This window comes from Lonchura striata, chromosome 29, assembly GCF_046129695.1.
Source record: "Lonchura striata isolate bLonStr1 chromosome 29, bLonStr1.mat, whole genome shotgun sequence".
Taxonomy (NCBI): domain Eukaryota; kingdom Metazoa; phylum Chordata; class Aves; order Passeriformes; family Estrildidae; genus Lonchura; species Lonchura striata.
In genome coordinates, this window is record NC_134631.1 from 6041521 (window position 1) to 6056353 (window position 14833).

Below are 14833 nucleotides of genomic sequence, written 5' to 3' on the forward strand. Positions count from 1 at the left end.
CCTGGATTGAAGCTCCCTGCTTGGACTGAAATCCCAGGCACATTTCCAAGTGTCCTTCTGATGGCACTGGATGAAGGGAGGTGCAGCTCCTTCCCTGGCTGCACTGCCAGCACTGCCCAGAGCCGGGCACTGGGGACAGCTGTGTCACCCTGAGCCAGCTGTGCCCCTGCCAGAGCCCCCAGTGCCGGGCAGCTGCTCCCAGCCCTGTGCTCTGCAGAGGGAACTGGGCCCGGGGCTGCAGAGCTGCCCCACGGCTCTGCTGCAGCTCTGCCTGCACAGGAGGGGCTGCACGCCTTGGAGCCCCGGCCCTGAGGGCAGAGGCTTGGCTGGGGCAGAGGAGGGAGGGGGCTTGTGCAGAGGGAGGGGCTGCACTGGAGGGGATCCTCTGGACATCTCTAAACTCTCCCTGGCTCAGCATTTCTGGGTTTTCTTTTCTCTCCTTCCCTGATCTTCTCTCTGCTTCCTGGAGATTTTCCTCCTGCAAGTGTTTCCCTGTGCCTGATCTCTCCCTGCCAGCACTCCCAGACCCCAAATCTCTGTGCACTCTCCTTGGCCTGACAGAACCCTGCCTGTTTGAGGGGCACTGGCTGGGGCAGGTTCTGTTTACAGCTTGGAGAAAGGACAGCTCAGACTGAGCCTGATGGCTCCAGCAAAGGTGATGCTGGTGCTGTCCATGGGCAGAGTGGCTGAAAGCACATTAGGGATCTCCTCTGAAGCTATTGATCACTAAAATAACAGTTCTAATGTCTCATGCGCTTGTCAAAATTCATAATCCACCATTAATATTAATCCCCCTTCCCTGCCACTCTCCAATAACAGGAAAGTGAATAAAAAGTCTTACAATATTTTCTCATTTTTATCAAAATCTTTGTCTTGGAAATATTCTATGAATGATCAGAACCCCTCAGCATGTCAGAGCTTCATGAGCATTTCACCTCCCCTCATCAGAAATACTCAGAGTTGTACTCACAGGGTCTGTGGGCATTGGCATGTTCCAGCTTTAGGAGATCACTCCAGGAGCTGCAGCTGCATTGTCCTGCAGCCAGAGGTTCCTGTGCCAAGGGCTGGCAGTGATTCTGCCCCAGGCACTTCTCAGCCCCTTCCCAGCCCTGACTGATTGAAGCTCTCTGTGCCTCTGTGCTGTGCCCGGGCTGCCTGCAGGCAGTGCCCCAGCCCTGCTGGGCTGGCAGAAGAGCTGCTCAGCAAGAGAAATGTGCTTTTGAAGCTCTGCTTGGTTACCAGGATCACCCTCTGTGCCAGGAGCCCGGCCCAGCTCAGCAGCACAGACACAGCACAAGGACTTTAATCACCCTCTGGGGCTTTGTGCTCAGGCCCTGAACATCAGGCCCTGAGAGGGAGCTGCAGAAACCTCTCCAGAACTCCAAGTCAGAATCCAACTCCAAAGTTTCTTGGACTTTTAATGGATCCCACTGAGGGACGCAACTGAGAAAGTGTCCCCAGGCCCCAGGCCGAGCAGAGAACTGGAGGCACTGATGCCAGGTGGGGACAAAGAGAAGCCAAGTCTTGGTGCCCTGGGGCACAGCAGGGTCTGTGCCACCAAGGGCTGTGAGGAGACACCTTGGCCTGAGGCCCTGGGGCCTCCTGGCACAGCCCCAGCCAGGCTGGGCACTGTCAGCCCCTGGTCTTGCCCTCAGCATCCCCCCCTAGTCCACATCCCAGTGGCCTCAAGGATCTGCTGGAAGGAGTCCCTGGGGAGCCTTGGTCAGGAATGGCCCTGGGGGCTCCTTCATGCTGCCAGGGACTGCAGGTTTTTCAAAGGACTTTGGCTTTTGCTTTTGCCTTGGAGTCTCTGAGAGGTTTGGCAATCATGGCCTCTAATTATCTGCTGCAATTAGTCCCTGGAGAGGCTTTGAAATTAACAACACTCAGTGGAGCCCTTTAATGCTTCAAGGTACTTCAGTTATTTTAATGTACTTGGTGTTTCCCTTTTGATACCAACTCTGTGAGAGGTTTGTGCAATCATGACCCAAATTATCTGCTTTAATGAGTCCCTTGAGAGCTTTGTTCTGACACTCAGTGGAGCTCATTAATACTCTGAAATATTCAACTTTTTTGTGGTACTTTGCATTTTCCTTTGAACACTGAGAGGGTCTTATGCCATTTTGAGTCTCTGAGAGGTTTTTGAGACATGCTGGCCTTCAATTCTCTCCTCCAAGAAGTCCATGAGGAGCCTGCGTTGGGGATGGACCTCAGTGGGACCCATTATTGCCTCGAAAAACTTTGGGGTCTTCTGGCTTTGACTGCAAGAAAAGTTTGTGCAATCTCCTCTATGGCCCTGAGGTTCAAGGTCTCAGCTCCAAATGCACCACGGGGCTCATTAGGATCAAGCAAGTCCTGAGAAACCATGGCTCTGCCTTGATTTGCCACTGTTGTCGTGCAGTTCATCAGGAAGTTTCTGTGGTGGTTTTGGTTCAACATTTTGAGATTTCTCGGCCAATGCATTAATTAGTGTGGTAGGTTCAGTGTTGGCTAATTACAAGTGCACTCACTAGAATATACTTACTCATTTCCTGCTGTGAGGTAGGATTAGGAGAAAGGCAAAGTGGGCTCATGTCCTGGTTTGTAAAATAAGCTTGTATTCTATTTGCCATCTGTTGGAGGTTGGGCAGTTTTGTTATCTCTTCCAAGAACAATGGTTTGCTCCTAAGAGGTAATGGTTTGTTAATGGGCCATTGACTGACTCACTGCAGGGCTGGTAACGTAACACCATCCCATTGTGAGATGCTCCACCCAGAGGGGGAAGCCAAGCACTCTTTTATTGTATAAAGGGGTACCTTTTGGGGGACAGAGCAGCTCTCTCTTTGCGGGATTTCGCAGAGAAGCAGCTCCTTCGGCAGGACTCCCGAGAGAAGCAGCTGGAGCGCGGTGAGGCGGTGGCGGCGGAGCTCGGAGGCGGCCCCGGCCCAAAGGAAGACCGGCCCAACTGCCACCAGATCTTCAGAGAAAACTATACCCTTTTGAAGATCACCACTTCAGCTGCAATTCATCAGCCACTGCAAGAGAAGCAGCTATCATTTCAACCGGACTGCTACCAACACCCCGAATCCTCAGGTTGTGGACTTTATCACTAGTTTTGTTTGTACCAATTGCATTTGCCTTTTTAAATTGTTATCTAGTTTTCTCCTAGTAAAGAATTGTTACTCCCATTCCCATATCTTTGCCTGAGAGCCTTTTAATTTAAAAATCCTGGTAATTCGGAGGGAGGGGGTTTACCTTCCCAATGCACAGGAGGCTTTTGCCCTCCTCCACAGACTCCTGTCTTGTCAAACCAAGGCAGCATGGCCACCAGAATCCAATGCACCGGGTACCACGAGCCTGAGCAGGGACTGTTATAAACGAGCACAATAGGCTGTCTAATCCAATTAAAAGGATTTATTAATAGTAGAAAGCGAAAGCAAATCAGCGCGCGCTGGGCGGCAGTCGTTCCAACTACCGCGCTTCGTTCCCCGTTTCCCCCCCACTTATTGGGTCGTCTCTTCCGGATGTGTGACAGTCTGGTGACGCTCTGGTGTCTCTTCTGCGCAGGCGCACCCTGTTGTTAGGTGGTCGTTTTCTGCCTCTTGGTGGCGCCAGTAGTCTTCCTCGAGGTTGTCTCTGTGACCTGGAAATTTTCTCAAAACAAGAAATGTTATCTCTAGGCACGTTTACATGTTTTGCTAAGTCTGTAACGGAACTGTCCTTGAAAGATATTAACTCGCTTAGGTGTTTGGGTGCCTAGCAGCAACTTTCTCAAAACAGTTTCAACTCCCTAAAAAGTTTGTAACGGAATTGTCCTTGAGAGATATTTACTGGAATGTCTGGCAAAATGAGAACATGTTCAGACAAGTGAAAACTCTAAGTAAAAACTCTATTCTGTGAATGTGAGAAAACTCTATATTATGAACAAAAAGGCCTTATTTTCCTAACAATATCCCCCCTTTTTATTTTTAACCCCCTTTTTGTTCATTAAAGCGCTCTAATTCCCTTTTGCTCAATTCTAAATACTCTTCAGTCTCTACTCCGCTAAGTGGCTCATACTTTGGCCTTACTATCATTAAATGTGCAGCTTCTAACCTATTTTTCACTAGTGTAATAAGCTTGCTAAGAATACATAGCCCAAAAGTAAGTATTAGAATTAGTAAAATTACTGGTCCTGCAAGGGTGGATAATAGAGTGGTTAGCCAGGGAGAATAGGTGAACCAGGATTCATACCAACTCTGCTGGGATTCTCTTTCTCTTTTTCGTTGTTCTATTTGTTTGCGTAACTCAGCCATCGTGTCTTTTACAATACCTGTGTGATCTACATAAGCACAACATTCTTCTTGCAAAGCAACACACAGTCCCCCTTGCTGTAAGAATAACAAATCTAATCCCCTTCGGTTTTGGAGGACTACCTCAGAAAGGGATTTTATTGATTTAACTAGTTCACTTATGGCTTTATCTATTCTACTCAGATCTTCATCTACAGATGTGCGCAGAGCTTTCATACCCTGGGTTTGACTTACTAAGGAAGCGACCCCTGTTCCTACTCCCGCTCCTCCTATGCTGAGCAAAATTGCTACTGTTAGTGCTGTAAGTGGTTCCCTTTTAACCAGGTAGTGTTCAGGGGTCTTCTGATGTTCTAATACGTATTCTTTTGGGTGGTATACGATTCTGGGGATTATTAGAACTTGAATGCAGAAGTCTGAATTATTAAAGGCTCTTACCGATAGGCAGGGTGTGACTCCAAGTTGTTGACATACCCACTTAGTATTGACTGCTGGCATAAGCCAATCAGAAGGCTTGTCTGTTCTGCTAATGCTCATTGTTGTGTTGCAGAGGTGTCGCATATCTGCTGGAACTTTCCCTACACACCTTCCTTGTCCACTAACCTGGGACAGGGTAATGCCTGAAACATTATCTCCTTCCTTTTTCCAGAGACACTCTTTTGGATTTGTACCATTTATTTCCCTTGCCTCAGATGTAATCCCAATAGCTTCATAAAAGGGTGGATTTATCATATAGCAAAGCCAACATCCTTTAGTTAGGTTAGGATGGGTATGATTCAAAACTCCAGAAGTAGCTTGCATAATTTTCCATAAGGTTGTATACTTCTGCACTAATAGCTGAGGTTCTTGATTACCTTTGTTTGATTTTATAACATTATCTCTGGTTTTATTACTCTCCTTTAAGTCATTGCTTATTACTGGATTTGGGCCTATAGGGCTAGGGTCATGTGGTGCTACCTCCTTTTTTATTTGTATCAGATTCCCTGGATCATGTCCTTCTATCCAATGCCTAATCCCCCATGTTTTGCCTATTAACCATCCAGAATCACTTGGTTGAGTGACATTTAGGCAAAGAAAGGTGCAGTTCCCAAGTAAGTTTTTCCCAGTCCAAGGCCACTCTCGTGGTCATTTACACCCTGCTGGTCCATGTCCTACTTTTAAATATTTGTCTAATCCTCCACCCGGAGCCCACGCTGATGCTATTGTTTCACAGCCCCAATAGGCGCAGTAATAATGTTCGGGGTAATTACAGTATTGCTTCCCTGGGTTCGAAGCAGGGCACATATAGAAGCTTGTTAAATTTAACAGTCGCCCGCATTTTAAATTTCGAGTTAGATCACAGATCCCAACCTTGAAGCTTGGTGCTCCAGGTCTCGTTATTGTCTGTAAAATATGACGGGTATCGTGATCCTCCCATCTGCTTAAGGTCCATTTAAAGGGTTCATGTATATTAACTGTGGCACTCTGAAGGGGAATCCATACAAACATAAAAACCCATAGGATTGAGTGATACGCACTGCAGGGGAGGGTGTTACTTATCATGCTCAGTTTTACATTCCCATTCTCCCTCCTTCCGTTGTCACCATTCTCATACTCATGATGATTTACGTTCTTTTTCAAGGTTTGGGAGGGCCCCTCATCCCCACTACCTACCTCTCTGTCTCGCCTGTCAACTTGGTTGCTACAAGTTACAGGGCAAGCCATCTTCTCGACAGCAGAGATATTCTTCAGGGGTGGGATCGTTCCCTCTCTCCCACTTTGATCTCCGGGAGTTCCAATTTTTCGTATTCAACTGTGGAGTGTCGCACCTGAGCCTTTTGACTAATTTGCGACACTTGACCTGGACTATATCCGTGAGGAACGGACCCAGGGGTTCATTGGAATGGTAACAGTGGAATTCAGGGTTTATTCCTTTTATGAAAACCTCCCACCACTCAGGGGATCCTTTAGTCAATTCCCGAGTGGCAACCTTGTAATTTAGTACTTCAGATGTCAATTTGCGCTGCTCCAGCCAGCAGCGTTGACATACACTTCTTGGAGCTCTCCCCTTTCTGCAGTGAGCCCACCACAATCCTTTACAGATTTTGCAGGAAAAACAGGCAAAAGGGTAACAATGACAATCTAACCAGCTACACCTTACTCTAATACTTTGATGTTCAGCATGGCCCTCCCCTTCCCAAGGTCTCTGTTCTTTTTCAAGTCGGATGAACCGATAAAAGGGCTGCTGGGCTGAATCCTCTAGACGTTTACAGTATCCTGGGGGCTTCGTTTCTCCAACTAGTTGTACTTGCAGTCCCCAGTTATCTCCAACCCAAATGTCCCTAGAGCTGATAGAGTTCATGAAAATTATTTGTAAGTCCTTTTTACTGTTAGCTTTAAATCCCCCGGCTTCCCGTCAATTTTCCAGCTCGTTTCTCTGGAAGCTGTATGAAATCGAGTTGGATCCACCGGCCCCTTTATTCTGCTAGCATGAGTCCATCCCTTCTCTGCTGTGCGGACTGTGGAGTCAGTGGTGATTAAAACCAGGTATGGTCCGTCCCACTTTGGGGTGATTGAATCTTCTTTCCAGCTCCGGATGAGGACCCAGTCGCCGGGTTGTACCTGGTGTAACACAAGATCTAGGGGTGGTCTTTGGGCCCACATCCCCTTTTCCCATAACTGTTTTTTATATTTCATTAAAATGGTTAAATATTTATTAATACTTTGATCAGTAATGTTAGGATTGGTTTGAACTTTTTCTAGGGAATAGGGCATCCCATACAGCATTTCAAATGGGGACAGTCCTATATCAGCTCGTGGCTGAGTTCGAACATTTAATAATGCCAACGGCAAACATTTTATCCAGGATAATTTAGTTTCTAGTACTAATTTGGTGAGTTGTTTCTTAATTTCCCCATTCATTCTTTCTACCCTCCCCGAACTCTGTGGATGCCAGGGAGTATGTTGTTCCCATCTTATGCCCAGAGCTTCTGCTAGCATCTGTGTTATTTTTGAAGTGAAATGGGGGCCTTTATCAGAGTCTATCGTCTCTGGGACCCCATATCTAGGTATTATTTCTTCCAGCAAGGCTTTTGTTACTGTCCGAGCTGTCTCTCTGGCAGTGGGGATTACTTCCACATAATGTGTTAAATGATCCACTATAACTAAAAGATATTTTAGTCTCCCTATCTTGGGGAGCTCAGTAAAGTCTACTTGCAGATTTGAAAAGGGCCTCTTTGCCACTGGCCTCCCACCCAGGGGTAGTTTCCTTAGATTTTTCCTGTTTACCCGTAGACAGGTTGGACAACTCCTAGTAATCCCTTTCGCTAAGTCATGTAGGCCCACCGTCATATAATGGGTGGCAAAGTGATCCACTAGTCCTTGAGCGCCCCAGTGTGTTCTCTGGTGTAATTTACTGAGCACCCGCTGGGCTATGGCTCTAGGTAGAACTTCCCTCCCATCCTTTAACAGCCATTTCCCTGATTCCTCTTTTATTCCTAATTTTGTAAGCTTCTCCTGTTCTTCTATTGTAAATATAAGCTTATCCTGGGTAGTCGACTCAGGGTCCTTTGGGGTATCCACAAGGTCCTTCCTAATTCCCTCACTTAAAGTTAGTGTTTTAATAATTGCAGCCTTCTTTGCCTCATAATCTGCCGCATTGTTACCCCTACTCCGGTAATCCATTCCCCGTTGATGCCCTTTTAAATGGACCACTGCTATCCTGGTAGGGCCTCTCAAAGCCCTCAGGAGGGCTATTATTAGTTTCTGATGTATTAAGTCCCTTCCCTGTGAGTTCACGAGGCCCCTCTCTTCCCATAACTTCCCAAAAGTGTGCACCACCCCGTATCCATATTTAGAATCTGTATAGATGGTCCCCTCTTTTCCTTCTAATAGTTCCAAGGCTCTTAGGATAGCGTATATCTCGCAGGCTTGGGCTGACCATGTTTTGTCTAGGGGTCCAGATTCGATTACTTTTAAGTCAGGCCCCCCCACTATGGCATATCCTGATCTTCCTTGACCCTCGACTACTCTGGATGATCCATCAACAAACAATTTTTCTCCAGTCTCTAATTCCTCTTCCTCTAGGTCAGGTCTAATTTTGGTTTGTTCTTCTATAGTGATTCAACAGTCGTGCATCAGTGATTCAGTTTCGGGCTCTCCGAAGAGGAAGGAGGCTGGATTTTGCAATGAGGTGGTTTCTAAAGTGAAATTAGGGGTTTCTAATAGAATCCCCTCATACTTTAGGAGCCTGGCATCAGAGATCCATTTGTCTGCTTTTTGCTGCATCACACTCCGTATGTTATGTGGAGTTAACACCTTCAGAGTGGCATTAAAGGTGATCTTCCTTGCTTCTTCTACTAACTCCGCACAGCCTGCAATTATTTGTAAACAGCCCGGCCATCCCCTACTTACAGGGTCTAAAATTTTAGACAGATATGCAATAGGTTTCTTTTTCCCCGCCCAGTCCTGGGTAAGTACTCCATAAGTTACCCCATCTGTGATATTGACAAATAAAAAGAAGGGCCTCTTTAAATCTGGGAGGCTTAGGACTGGAGCATGGACCAGAGTTTCTTTTAATTCCAGGAATTTAGATTTTTCTTCTTCTGTCCACTTAAGGTGCCCATCTTGGGTAAGTTTTTGATACAGAAATCTTGCCTTCCCAATATAGTGCTCAATCCACTGCCTACAATACCCTGTAAGTCCTAATATCTGACGAATTTGTCGTTTATTTTGCGGTAGAGGCAGGGATAGGATTGCTTGTACTCTATCTGGATCAATTCTCTTTTCTCCCTTTTTCAAATAATGTCCCAGGTACCTAACTTCCTCTTCTACAAATTGTAGTTTTGCTTTAGAGACTTTTAATCCTTTCAGTCCCAGGAAATTCAATAGTTTGATACTTTCTTTCTGGACTTTGTCTTCTTCTTTACCTGCTATTAACAAATCATCCACATACTGAACTAGCTTTACCTCTGGGTCTGTTTTATAATCTTGCAAAATTTGTTCCAGGGCTTGCCCAAATAAATTGGGCGATTCCGTAAAGCCTTGAGGTAATACAGCCCACCTGAGTTGCTGTCGCCTCCCCGTGTCAGGGTCCTCCCATTCAAAGGCAAAATAATCTCGACTGGATTCGTCCAGAGGGCAGGCCCAAAAGGCATCTTTCAGGTCTATTACACTATACCACTCGTTCTCAGGTCCCAGTTTGCTTAAAAGAGTATAGGGATTTGCCACTACTGGGAATCGGGCCACGGTTCGCTTATTAATTTCCCTAAGGTCGTGCACCAAACGATAGGATCCATCTGCCTTTTTTACCGGGAGTATAGGGGTGTTAAAAGGCGACATACATGGTTCTAGCAGTCCTTGGTTTAACAGCCTTTCAACCTCAGGTTTTAACCCTCTCCTCCCTTCTAGTGAAATTGGATACTGTTTTATTCTTACCGGGACCTCGGGATTTCTGATTTTTACTGTAAATGGGGTTATATTTAATTTGCCCACGGTCCCTGGATTATACCACACTTCGGGGTTTATTTTCTCTTCATCTTCTAAACGGAGGGAACAGAGTCTGATCTTTAACTCCTTCTCTACCACCTCAATTTGAACTCCTAATTCAACAATCAAGTCTCTCCCTAACAAATTGTAGTCTGCTTCAGGAACTAATAGGAAGTCACCCATCCCCATTTTAGTTCCCGATTCTACCACCACCCCTTTAATAATTTGTACTTCAAATGGTTCCCCCTTAGCCCCTATTACCGTGGCTGTCTGTTTCGATAAATTACAGCCCTGAGGCAGAAATTGAATAGTAGATCTTTCTGCCCCCGTATCGACCAAGAAATCTATTTCCTGGCCCTGGGGACCCACCTTCAATTTTATCAAGGGCTCTTTTTGATGTTTCCTGGTCCCCATAAAGTAGAGCCCCTGACTCCCCTATTCGATTTTGAACTCCTCCTCGTCCCTTAGCCTCCTTCTGCACTCCTTCTTGAAATGTCCCTTCTTACCGCAATAATAACACACCCTTTCTCCTACCTTTCCCTTGTCACCCTCCCTATTCCGAGTGACTCTCTTCTGTCCTTCCTCCGCCCGCCTGCTTTCCCTCACTGCAGCAACCATCATTTTCACCTGTCTCTTCTGACTTTCATCCTCTCTTCGGACATAAACCTTCTGCGCCTCTCGCAATAATTCTGCTAAATCCCTGTCCTGCCAATCATCCATTTTCTGTATCTTTCTCCTAATATCATCCCAGGATTTAGAGACAAACTGGACTTTAAGAATTGCCTGTCCCATTGGGTTATTCGGGTCTAACCCCGAGTACAGCTGAAAACTTTTCCTTAACCTCTCTAACCATTCAGTGGGGGTTTCATCCTTCTTTTGTCTGTCATTAAATGCTTTATTTATATTCTGGCCCCTAGGAACGGACTCTCTTATGCCATCAATTAATATGGTCCGAAAGTCCCGCATGTTAGCTCTATGGGCCGCATCCTGGTTATTCCAATTAGGATTCTGGAGAGGCCATTTGGTATCGGCCGGGTGCTGGGCATGTGCGGGTTGGGCATCCCAGGCCCGCATTCCAGCAGTTCTTATCATGTTCTTTTCCTCAGCCGTGAATAAAATGTTAAGTATAGATTGTAATTCCTCCCAAGTGTATATATTAGGACCTAAAAATTGATCCACCCGCTCTGCCACGCCCAGGGGGTCTTCTAGCAAATTTCCCATCTCCTTCTTAAAGTCTCTAACATCCCCCGAACTCAAGGGCACCGAAATAAACCCAATCCCCGGCTGTGGTCCCCCCATTGGCATTTCCCTTAAAGGAAATAGTTTGCCTTGCGTCTTACTTCGGGTAAGAGGACCACGCGAGCCTGAGGGTTGATCAGAGTCTGAGTCTGATTCTTCCCCATCCGATTGTGGAGGAGGAGGGGGTGCATTTGGCGCAGGGGGAATGTAGGGCGGGGGTGCAATAATTACTTCTTCCGCTCGCCCCTTCTTTTTCTTTCCTCCTGAAACCCCCGAGAGTTTAAACACGAGCACCTCCGGCTTTTCTGTCCAGACTCGGGCATAGGCACTCTCCTCAGGGTTAGAAGGTTGTTTAGCGTGTATCCAACCATTCAACAGTTGCTTTACCCAGTCCTCTGAGGACCCAAAGATGGGCCAAAACACACCTTTAGAAATCTCTTGTCCTCCCCATACTTCTATGCAATAATGCATCATCTTTGCCTTATCCTTCCCAAGTGCCCCTGGAAAGTGCTCCCAATTTGTCAGCATAAACCCTAAGGGACTATCCTTAGGAATTGGGGGAAGTTTTACCCCCACCAGGGAGGGGGATTTACTCTTGCTCTTCCCCTGCCCCATGTCCTCCAGAGTACCTTCAATCACTCACGACAGCACAATCGCTTCCCCTGGTTCGTGGCCCAGGCCCTCGCGGGCTCTGGAAAACACACTACTAAGGGTCCACACTCGCTTGGAGAATCCGGCTGCCGGTTCTCCTCTCATTCACACACACACTCGCCGTACTCCGGGATCCCGAACCCCGCCCGGACGGATCCCCTTTATACTTACGCGTCCTGCGTCTTCGTCCGGACTTTTGTGCACAAAAATTAAGGGGTACCCTGGGCCCGCTTCCCTTTCTTTGCTTTCGCTCTCTAGGCTTTTAGGTTCGTCGGTCGGGATGAGGGTGAAAACCCCGGTCTGAGTCCGCTCAAAGGAGCGGAATCGTGGCGCCCCTCTCAGAGAGAGGTTCCCCAGATCCCGATCCGAGTCACGGCACCAAATTGTTATAAACGAGAACAATAGGCTGTCTAATCCAATTAAAAGGATTTATTAATAGTAGAAAGCAAAAGCAAATCAGCGCGCGCTGGGCGGCAGTCGTTCCAACTACCGCGCTTCGTTCCCCGTTTCCCCCCCACTTATTGGGTCGTCTCTTCCGGATGTGTGACAGTCTGGTGACGTTCTGGTGTCTTTTCTGCGCAGGCGCACCCTGTTGTTAGGTGGTCGTTTTCTGCCTCTTGGTGGCGCCAGTAGTCTTCCTCGAGGTTCTCTCTGTGACCTGGAAATTTTCTCAAAACAAGAAATGTTATCTCTAGGCACGTTTACGTGTTTTGCTAAGTCTGTAACGGAACTGTCCTTGAAAGATATTCACTTGCTTAGGTGTTTGGGTGCCTAGCAGCAACTTTCTCAAAACAGTTTCAACTCCCTAAAAAGTTTGTAACGGAATTGTCCTTGAGAGATATTTACTGGAATGTCTGGCAAAATGAGAACATGTTCAGACAAGTGAAAACTCTAAGTAAAAACTCTATTCTGTGAATGTGAGAAAACTCTATATTATGAACAAAAAGGCCTTATTTTCCTAACAGGGACCACCCAGCCTAGCCCCGCCCCAGCCTGGCTGCAGGGAACCCACTCTGCCTGTGGGGACCACATGCCTCTCCTGCTGCTGGCATTGGTCTTCATCGCAGGACCATGGCCTCCTCTTCATCTTTTTCATCTATGTCCATGTCCTCGGTGTACTCCTCCATGTCCACGTCCATCTCCTCTTCCACATCCACATCCACCTCCATCTCTTCCTCTCCAGTCTGTTCTCCACCCACCTCCATCTCCTCCTCCGTATCAATTGGTGTGTCCACCTCCATCTCTTCCTCTCCTGTCTTTTCTCCCTCCACTTTCATCTTCTCCTCCCTATCAGTCTGTGTGTCCACCTCCATCTTGTCCTCTCTGCCTGCCACAGCCTGCAGAGGTAGCAAACCTCAGAGTGGGGTCCCTGTCCCACCCCATCCCCCCAGAACTCCAGCCCACCCGGGCAGCTGGGGGGATCCACCTCCATGGAATGGCACGTAACCTTCCTCAGGACAAATGTCAGCATCCTGCAGGGATGGATGGTACAATCCAGGCCTTAGGCAGCAGAGTCCAGGCTGGAGTCAAATGGCATCAGGAACGGAGAGATGGAAGCTTTAGGCCCAGCTTTGCCTCTAAATGTTCAAAATTGAATAAGAGTGGAGGGCAAATGGTGGGACACTGGTTTAGCTCTAATTGGTGAATATAGTCTCTGGTTTTTTCTTTTTATCTTTCATGCTCTTGCAGGTTTAGCTGATTGAAAGGAAGCTTGGCACAATATCCATTGTCTTCTCCATTTGTGAAACACTGAGCAGAGTCTGGGCAAGCTGATGTTGCAGAGCAAAACCTGCCAATGTACTGGTGATCCTAAGCCTGGAGGATTCAATTAAACCCAGTCAAAATTAATTTCTGGAAAGTCAAGCCTGGTGTACATTTTCTTGAGTTTGGCTATGCCAACTTCAACTGGGTTTTATAATAAAGCAAACAAAAACCTCAAACCGAAAACGACAAAACCCAGAAACAAACAAACCCACGCAATCAAACAAATAGATTTAAAAAATCCAAATAAAACCAAAGGGAATGAGGAGTTAGTATTAGTTTTGAGTTCATCACAGCAGGCAAGTGGCTACTTTCCACGGGATCACCATAAAAAGCCACAGATAACAGCTGCTCCAAAATACACCCAACAGGAGAACCATCAAAGTCATACTAAGCAACTCTGGGGGCAGCTCCCCATGAAGGTGAGGGATGAGCACACAGTGGTACAGCTCCAGCCTTCCCCAGCCTCCAGGCTGCTCTTTGCTCCTGATGTAAGAGCCGTGCAGGACTGTGGCCCCTCTCAGTGCATTCTAAATCATTCCCACAGCTCTCACTTGAGCCACTGGCATGTCCAGAGCGAGATGCAGGCACAATCCTACTGCCTGCTGAGCCTCTCTGGGAGATCCTCAGCATCTTCCTGCCTAGAGCCACAAAAGAGCTCAGGCTCTCCCTGAACTGGGTTTTCAGGGGAAGTTTCCATGTCCCTGCGAGATGTGTTCATCGTTCATCAGGCTGTGCCCAGCCTGGATCAGGACAGGTTGGATGCCACATGGGATCCATCCTTTGTCCTACCATGTGATCCTCAATGCAGTGGGGATAAAAAGCCCAGCACTGGGGAACCCCCAGGTGCTGCAGCAGTGATATTTTTGGGAGAAACACGGAGCTGTGCATGGCCAGCTTGAAGTCTGCACTGCTGTGAGCACCAGGCCTGCCATGCTGAGCCCAGGGCCACAAGCAGTGCTCACCCTGGCTGAGATATTGAGTCCCAACATGGGATCCCGTGGGACAGGGCACGCTGGGATTTGCCCCTGCAGCTACCCAGTGTGTCCAGAGAGACTGCAAGGAGACAGTGACCTCTGTCAGCGGGACCCTCTGAGTGGGACAACCACTCCTGGGGTGGCTATGCCAGCTCCCCCATGAACCTCCAGCCCTGGGAACCTGGAGCAAGTGGAAACCGCAACTTGGCCAATACTGCCTGTGCCCAAAGCAAATGGAAAGAGAACTGGGGTGGGAAAAATCACGGTTGTTTATTTACAGAAGAACAGCAATGAAAACACAGAACACATTTAGATTTGTAAGAATATTTGTAATAACAACAGTTTATAGAAGGTATATACCTAAGAACATATCTAACAACAATATCTGAAATGTATTTACAGAAGACAAAACAACGCCCTAAAACCTATATCCTAAAGGCAACAACAAACTCTAAAAACTATGTACAAAAG